The sequence below is a fragment of the Channa argus genome, chromosome 3 (assembly GCF_033026475.1).
Source record: "Channa argus isolate prfri chromosome 3, Channa argus male v1.0, whole genome shotgun sequence".
In the NCBI taxonomy this organism is placed as follows: domain Eukaryota; kingdom Metazoa; phylum Chordata; class Actinopteri; order Anabantiformes; family Channidae; genus Channa; species Channa argus.
Window position 1 is genome coordinate 15,549,972 of NC_090199.1, and position 8,979 is coordinate 15,558,950.

Below are 8,979 nucleotides of genomic sequence, written 5' to 3' on the forward strand. Positions count from 1 at the left end.
CCGCAACAGCGGCAGCAGTCTCATCAGAGGGAGGAGCATAGGCACGGGGGGGTGGCTGTTGGGGTACGCTGGCCCTGGCTGTGCGGTTCCCACGGTGTCTCCGTTGCCCCTCCTGCCCGGCCTGGGCTGGAGAGCGATGGTCTCGATGAGGCGGCTGGGGTGCGCTGGCCCTGGTGGTGCAGCTCCCGCGGCGTCTCCGTTGCCTCTCTTGCCCGGCCTGGGCTGGAGAGCGATGGTCTCGATGAGGCTGCTGGGGTGCGCTGGCCCTGGTGGTCGATGAGTCTCGGATGGGTCTCGAACCCACGGTTTATGGGAGCTAACTGTGGGAGGCGGTGAAGCTAAAGCTAAGGCTAACCCTAACTGACTTAGCTAACCTAATCGGCTAGCTTGGGTGCTAGCAAGCTAACGTCAACGAACAGTTCAAAATTGCAGGCGGAAGGGAGAACACTTGCGCCCCATACACCGCACGACCCCAAGTGCCTCGAGCTGTTTGACATAAGCAATCACAACACAACTCTTGCCTTTTTACAGCTACCTCTCACAACAGAGATAGCTGAGCTTTATTTTGAACACACCCACAAGTAGCCGATCACCGTGACGGCCATTCATACACCCATCACCTTCACTCACGGTGCCGGCTAACACATACACTTTACATGACAAACCTAAACATGTGAACACACCTAATAACACTAACTGTAACGTAATCATTTAACAACATTTAACATTTAAGCAATTAAAGCACAGAACTATTCAGAACACATTTACCCATAATTCCCTCGGGGCAGATTGCATCCGCCCCCACACTAACCCACTTGCTGGGCTGTTACACTGCCCCCCCCCAAGAGGGTTCAGTGTCCCCACAACCCTCAGTCACTCAGTCCCACAACAAAGTCTCTCAACTGTCCCGGCAGACGTCGAGCATGCGCCGGTCTTTGCAGCGGCCCACTCACCGTACCAGGCTCAGCCCCAAGTCCACCATTGTTCATGCTGGCACTGGGAGTGGCCGACAAAAGACTGTCCTCCGGTTCTGTCACCGGATTCGGAGCCAGAGGATGATATGGCGCCAGCCGATCCCTGTGCAGCACCACCCTCCGCCCCCTTCCCGGCATGCGAACCCGATACACCACCTCAGAGATCCGGTCCAGGATCTCTCCGGGCCCCTGCCAGTGGCTGGTGAGTTTTGGCGAGAGCCCCCGCTTCCTCACAGGGCAGTACACCCAGACATTGTCCCCAACTGCAAAAGGGTGTCCATGGCACCGTCCATCATATGCCCGCTTTTGTCGAGCCCCAGCATCCCCCCGAGCCAGCTGATGGACCACACTAAGGCGCTCCTTGAGCCGCCTGAGGTAATCCAACTCTGGGCCCCCCGTAATTTCAGGCTCCGGGGGTGGCCCAAAAACCAAGTCCACTGGTGTCCGGAGCTCCCTCCCAAACATCAGTGTGGCTGGGGTACATTGGCTGGACTCCTGGACAGCAGTCCGGTAAGCCCACAGGACCAGGGGTAGGTGCTGGTCCCAGTCCTTCTGATGCTGGCTGGTTAGAATGGCAAGCTGAGTTGCGAGGGTGCGATTAAACCGCTCCACCAGTCCATCGCTCTGAGGGTGGAGTGGTGTGGTCCGAGTCTTTCTCACCCCGAGCCGCTGGCACACCTCAGCAAACAGCCGGCTCTCAAAGTTCCGCCCCTGGTCGCTGTGCAGTTCCTCCGGTACCCCAAACCGGGAGAACATGTCCTCCACCAGTCGCTGGGCAGCTGTAGTGGCAGTCTGGTCTGGAACTGCATATGCTTCAGGCCACTTGGTGAAGTAGTCCATTGCGACCAGGATGTAGCGATTGCCAGCCTCGGTAGTGGGAAAAGGGCCCAGGATATCCACGCCGACCCTCTCCATAGGCGCACCGACCAGGTACTGCTGCAGAGGTGCTGCAGACGTTGGGTGGGTCCTTTTTGAGCTGTACAGTCATCACAGCAGTGGACGTGAAGCTCCGCGTCCTGACGGCAGCCTGGCCAGTAGAAACGCTGTCGCAAACGGCGCACCGTCTATGAGTTTCCAAAGTGGCCAGCCCCGGCAGATCCATGGACCCACCGGAGTACCTCCGCCCGAAGAGCACTGGGGACCAAGAGTTGCAGGCGGTCAGCCCCCCCACCTGGTGCCCGCCACCGCCGGTAGAGGATACCGTCACAGAGCTCCAGGCTGCCCCACTGTGAGTGAAGCAGTTTGATCTCTGGCCCTCTGGCTGAAATGGCCGGCCATTCCGGTCGTTGTTGAGTCTCTAGCCAGCTCCGAACCTCAGCCAGCACCGGATCCATCTCCTGATGCTGCTGCAGCTGTTCTCTGCTGAATGGCTCTCCCTCCCCGGTGGTGACTGCAGCTGCTGATGGCCCCAGCTCTCGTTCCTCATGGCGGCGACAGTAGCGGCACTCATCCAGAAGACAGGGGCGTCATGAGAGGGCATCAGCATTGCCATGCTGTCGCCCTGGCCGGTGCTGGATATCAAAGTCATACTCCTGGAGGATCTCCAGCCACCTTGCCACCTGGCCCTCGGGCTGCTTGAAGTTGAACAGCCAGGTGAGAGAGGCGTGGTCGGTCCTCAAAGTGAACCTGGTGCCAAGGAGATATGGTCTAAAGTGTCTTACAGCCAGGACCACCGCCAACAGTTCTCGCCTAGTCACACAATAGTTGCGTTCAGGGCGGCTCAGACTGCAGCTGTAGTAGGCCACCACTCGTTCTCCTGTCTCCCCCCCTTGAGAGAGTACCGCTCCAATTCCCACTCCACTGGCATCTGTATCCACAATGAACGGCTGCTGGGGGTCGGGGTACGCCAAGACAGGAGCCTCCGAGAGGTCCACCTTCAAACGTTGGAAAGCCCTTGAGCAGGCCTCAGACCACTCGAACTGCCGGCCCTTCTCAGTCACTCGGTGGAGGGAACTGGCAATGGTGGCAAAGTCTTTTACAAACCTCCGGTAATAGGAGGCTAGGCCAAGGAAACTCCTCAGCTCACTGGTGGTGGTTGGCTGGGGCCACTCTTTAATTGCAGCCACCTTGGCCCGGTCCGTGGTCACCCCATGCTCATTGACCACGTGACCCAGAAACTGAGTCTCTCTCGCCAGCAAGTGGCATTTCGCTGGGTTAAGCCGCAGTCCAGCCTGACTAATGGCCATGAACATGCCTGCAAGGTTATTGATGGCGTCCTCGAAGCCCTTGGCGTGCACCAGCAGGTCGTCCAGGTAGACAACACAGCGGCTCCGTGGAATGTCCTTAAGAACACGCTCCATCAACCGTTCAAAGGTGGCAGGGGCATTGCAAAGTCCAAAAGGCATTACTTTAAACTGCCACAGTCCTTGCCCGATGGTGAAAGCAGTCTTTGAGCGGGCCTCTGGTGCCAGCTCTACTTGCCAGTACCCGCTACACAAGTCCAAAGAGCTGAACCAACAGGATCCAGCAACATAGTCCAGGGCATCGTCGATGCGGAGCAGCGGGTAAGAGTCTTTCTTAGTTACTGCGTTTAAACGCCTATAATCCACACAGGGGCGCCATTTTCCCGTTTTTTTTCCGCACCATCACCATTGGTGCAGCCCACGGGCTGTCCGAGGGCTCGATGATGTCATTGGCCACCATGCTCTCGATCAGTTCCTGTGCGGCTTGGCGTTTCACCAACGGCAGTCTATGGGGCCGCAAGCGAATGGGAGGCGCATCGCCAGTGTCAATGTGGTGCTGCACCAGGCCCGTCCTAGTGCAGTCCTCGTCCCTGGCAGCAAAAATGTCTACGAAGTCCTGCAGCAGCCTGTTCAGCTGCTGCCGCTGCGCTGCGTCAAGGTGTCCACCGCTCCGCTGCGCTAGCTCCGCAACAGCGGCAGCAGTCTCATCAGAGGAAGGAGCATAGGCACGGGGGGGTGGCTGTTGGGGTACGCTGGCCCTGGCTGTGCGGTTCCCACGGTGTCTCCGTTGCCCCTCCTGCCCGGCCTGGGCTGGAGAGCGATGGTCTCGATGAGGCTGCTGGGGTGCGCTGGCCCTGGTGGTGCAGCTCCCGCGGCGTCTCCGTTGCCTCTCTTGCCCGGCCTGGGCTGGAGAGCGATGGTCTCGATGAGGCTGCTGGGGTGCGCTGGCCCTGGTGGTGCAGCTCCCGCGGCGTCTCCGTTGCTTCTCTTGCCCGGCCTGGGCTGGAGAGCGATGGTCTCGATGAGTCTCGATGAGTCTCGGATGAGTCTCGAACCCACGGTTTATGGGAGCTAACTGTGGGAGGCGGTGAAGCTAAAGCTAAGGCTAACCCTAACTGACTTAGCTAACCTAATCGGCTAGCTTGGGTGCTAGCAAGCTAACGTCAACGAACAGTTCAAAATTGCAGGCGGAAGGGAGAACACTTGCGCCCCATACACCGCACGACCCCAAGTGCCTCGAGCTGTTTGACATAAGCAATCACAACACAACTCTTGCCTTTTTACAGCTACCTCTCACAACAGAGATAGCTGAGCTTTATTTTGAACACACCCACAAGTAGCCGATCACCGTGACGGCCATTCATACACCCATCACCTTCACTCACGGTGCCGGCTAACACATACACTTTACATGACAAACCTAAACATGTGAACACACCTAATAACACTAACTGTAACGTAATCATTTAACAACATTTAACATTTAAGCAATTAAAGCACAGAACTATTCAGAACACATTTACCCATAATTCCCTCGGGGCAGATTGCATCCGCCCCCACACTAACCCACTTGCTGGGCTGTTACACTGCCCCCCCCCAAGAGGGTTCAGTGTCCCCACAACCCTCAGTCACTCAGTCCCACAACAAAGTCTCTCAACTGTCCCGGCAGACGTCGAGCATGCGCCGGTCTTTGCAGCGGCCCACTCACCGTACCAGGCTCAGCCCCAAGTCCACCATTGTTCATGCTGGCACTGGGAGTGGCCGACAAAAGACTGTCCTCCGGTTCTGTCACCGGATTCGGAGCCAGAGGATGATATGGCGCCAGCCGATCCCTGTGCAGCACCACCCTCCGCCCCCTTCCCGGCATGCGAACCCGATACACCACCTCAGAGATCCGGTCCAGGATCTCTCCGGGCCCCTGCCAGTGGCTGGTGAGTTTTGGCGAGAGCCCCCGCTTCCTCACAGGGCAGTACACCCAGACATTGTCCCCAACTGCAAAAGGGTGTCCATGGCACCGTCCATCATATGCCCGCTTTTGTCGAGCCCCAGCATCCCCCCGAGCCAGCTGATGGACCACACTAAGGCGCTCCTTGAGCCGCCTGAGGTAATCCAACTCTGGGCCCCCCGTAATTTCAGGCTCCGGGGGTGGCCCAAAAACCAAGTCCACTGGTGTCCGGAGCTCCCTCCCAAACATCAGTGTGGCTGGGGTACATTGGCTGGACTCCTGGACAGCAGTCCGGTAAGCCCACAGGACCAGGGGTAGGTGCTGGTCCCAGTCCTTCTGATGCTGGCTGGTTAGAATGGCAAGCTGAGTTGCGAGGGTGCGATTAAACCGCTCCACCAGTCCATCGCTCTGAGGGTGGAGTGGTGTGGTCCGAGTCTTTCTCACCCCGAGCCGCTGGCACACCTCAGCAAACAGCCGGCTCTCAAAGTTCCGCCCCTGGTCGCTGTGCAGTTCCTCCGGTACCCCAAACCGGGAGAACATGTCCTCCACCAGTCGCTGGGCAGCTGTAGTGGCAGTCTGGTCTGGAACTGCATATGCTTCAGGCCACTTGGTGAAGTAGTCCATTGCGACCAGGATGTAGCGATTGCCAGCCTCGGTAGTGGGAAAAGGGCCCAGGATATCCACGCCGACCCTCTCCATAGGCGCACCGACCAGGTACTGCTGCAGAGGTGCTGCAGACGTTGGGTGGGTCCTTTTTGAGCTGTACAGTCATCACAGCAGTGGACGTGAAGCTCCGCGTCCTGACGGCAGCCTGGCCAGTAGAAACGCTGTCGCAAACGGCGCACCGTCTATGAGTTTCCAAAGTGGCCAGCCCCGGCAGATCCATGGACCCACCGGAGTACCTCCGCCCGAAGAGCACTGGGGACCAAGAGTTGCAGGCGGTCAGCCCCCCCACCTGGTGCCCGCCACCGCCGGTAGAGGATACCGTCACAGAGCTCCAGGCTGCCCCACTGTGAGTGAAGCAGTTTGATCTCTGGCCCTCTGGCTGAAATGGCCGGCCATTCCGGTCGTTGTTGAGTCTCTAGCCAGCTCCGAACCTCAGCCAGCACCGGATCCATCTCCTGATGCTGCTGCAGCTGTTCTCTGCTGAATGGCTCTCCCTCCCCGGTGGTGACTGCAGCTGCTGATGGCCCCAGCTCTCGTTCCTCATGGCGGCGACAGTAGCGGCACTCATCCAGAAGACAGGGGCGTCATGAGAGGGCATCAGCATTGCCATGCTGTCGCCCTGGCCGGTGCTGGATATCAAAGTCATACTCCTGGAGGATCTCCAGCCACCTTGCCACCTGGCCCTCGGGCTGCTTGAAGTTGAACAGCCAGGTGAGAGAGGCGTGGTCGGTCCTCAAAGTGAACCTGGTGCCAAGGAGATATGGTCTAAAGTGTCTTACAGCCAGGACCACCGCCAACAGTTCTCGCCTAGTCACACAATAGTTGCGTTCAGGGCGGCTCAGACTGCAGCTGTAGTAGGCCACCACTCGTTCTCCTGTCTCCCCCCCTTGAGAGAGTACCGCTCCAATTCCCACTCCACTGGCATCTGTATCCACAATGAACGGCTGCTGGGGGTCGGGGTACGCCAAGACAGGAGCCTCCGAGAGGTCCACCTTCAAACGTTGGAAAGCCCTTGAGCAGGCCTCAGACCACTCGAACTGCCGGCCCTTCTCAGTCACTCGGTGGAGGGAACTGGCAATGGTGGCAAAGTCTTTTACAAACCTCCGGTAATAGGAGGCTAGGCCAAGGAAACTCCTCAGCTCACTGGTGGTGGTTGGCTGGGGCCACTCTTTAATTGCAGCCACCTTGGCCCGGTCCGTGGTCACCCCATGCTCATTGACCACGTGACCCAGAAACTGAGTCTCTCTCGCCAGCAAGTGGCATTTCGCTGGGTTAAGCCGCAGTCCAGCCTGACTAATGGCCATGAACATGCCTGCAAGGTTATTGATGGCGTCCTCGAAGCCCTTGGCGTGCACCAGCAGGTCGTCCAGGTAGACAACACAGCGGCTCCGTGGAATGTCCTTAAGAACACGCTCCATCAACCGTTCAAAGGTGGCAGGGGCATTGCAAAGTCCAAAAGGCATTACTTTAAACTGCCACAGTCCTTGCCCGATGGTGAAAGCAGTCTTTGAGCGGGCCTCTGGTGCCAGCTCTACTTGCCAGTACCCGCTACACAAGTCCAAAGAGCTGAACCAACAGGATCCAGCAACATAGTCCAGGGCATCGTCGATGCGGAGCAGCGGGTAAGAGTCTTTCTTAGTTACTGCGTTTAAACGCCTATAATCCACACAGGGGCGCCATTTTCCCGTTTTTTTTCCGCACCATCACCATTGGTGCAGCCCACGGGCTGTCCGAGGGCTCGATGATGTCATTGGCCACCATGCTCTCGATCAGTTCCTGTGCGGCTTGGCGTTTCACCAACGGCAGTCTATGGGGCCGCAAGCGAATGGGAGGCGCATCGCCAGTGTCAATGTGGTGCTGCACCAGGCCCGTCCTAGTGCAGTCCTCGTCCCTGGCAGCAAAAATGTCTACGAAGTCCTGCAGCAGCCTGTTCAGCTGCTGCCGCTGCGCTGCGTCAAGGTGTCCACCGCTCCGCTGCGCTAGCTCCGCAACAGCGGCAGCAGTCTCATCAGAGGAAGGAGCATAGGCACGGGGGGGTGGCTGTTGGGGTACGCTGGCCCTGGCTGTGCGGTTCCCACGGTGTCTCCGTTGCCCCTCCTGCCCGGCCTGGGCTGGAGAGCGATGGTCTCGATGAGGCTGCTGGGGTGCGCTGGCCCTGGTGGTGCAGCTCCCGCGGCGTCTCCGTTGCCTCTCTTGCCCGGCCTGGGCTGGAGAGCGATGGTCTCGATGAGGCTGCTGGGGTGCGCTGGCCCTGGTGGTGCAGCTCCCGCGGCGTCTCCGTTGCTTCTCTTGCCCGGCCTGGGCTGGAGAGCGATGGTCTCGATGAGTCTCGATGAGTCTCGGATGAGTCTCGAACCCACGGTTTATGGGAGCTAACTGTGGGAGGCGGTGAAGCTAAAGCTAAGGCTAACCCTAACTGACTTAGCTAACCTAATCGGCTAGCTTGGGTGCTAGCAAGCTAACGTCAACGAACAGTTCAAAATGGCAGGCGGAAGGGAGAACACTTGCGCCCCATACACCGCACGACCCCAAGTGCCTCGAGCTGTTTGACATAAGCAATCACAACACAACTCTTGCCTTTTTACAGCTACCTCTCACAACAGAGATAGCTGAGCTTTATTTTGAACACACCCACAAGTAGCCGATCACCGTGATGGCCATTCATACACCCATCACCTTCACTCACGGTGCCGGCTAACACATACACTTTACATGACAAACCTAAACATGTGAACACACCTAATAACACTAACTGTAACGTAATCATTTAACAACATTTAACATTTAAGCAATTAAAGCACAGAACTATTCAGAACACATTTACCCATAATTCCCTCGGGGCAGATTGCATCCGCCCCCACACTAACCCACTTGCTGGGCCGTGACAGTACTATAGGCAAATCAAAAGCATGGTATTTATCAATAAAAAATACTTGAAACAGCTAAAACAAACTTGGCATTTACCGATACATTATATCATCAACAGCTTAAAAACATAAAATGTATCAGTAAATTGTACTACAGGCAACTCAAGACAAACATGGTATTTATCGATAAAATGTACTTTAGGCAACTCAAAAACACTGTATTTATGTATTCCCTTTACTAAAGACCTCTTAGGGCTTCAGCCTATCCCAGCTCTAAGAAGCAGTGCACACCAATTACAGGTGTATCTCAAGGCCAACACATAGACACATACTCACAACCATTA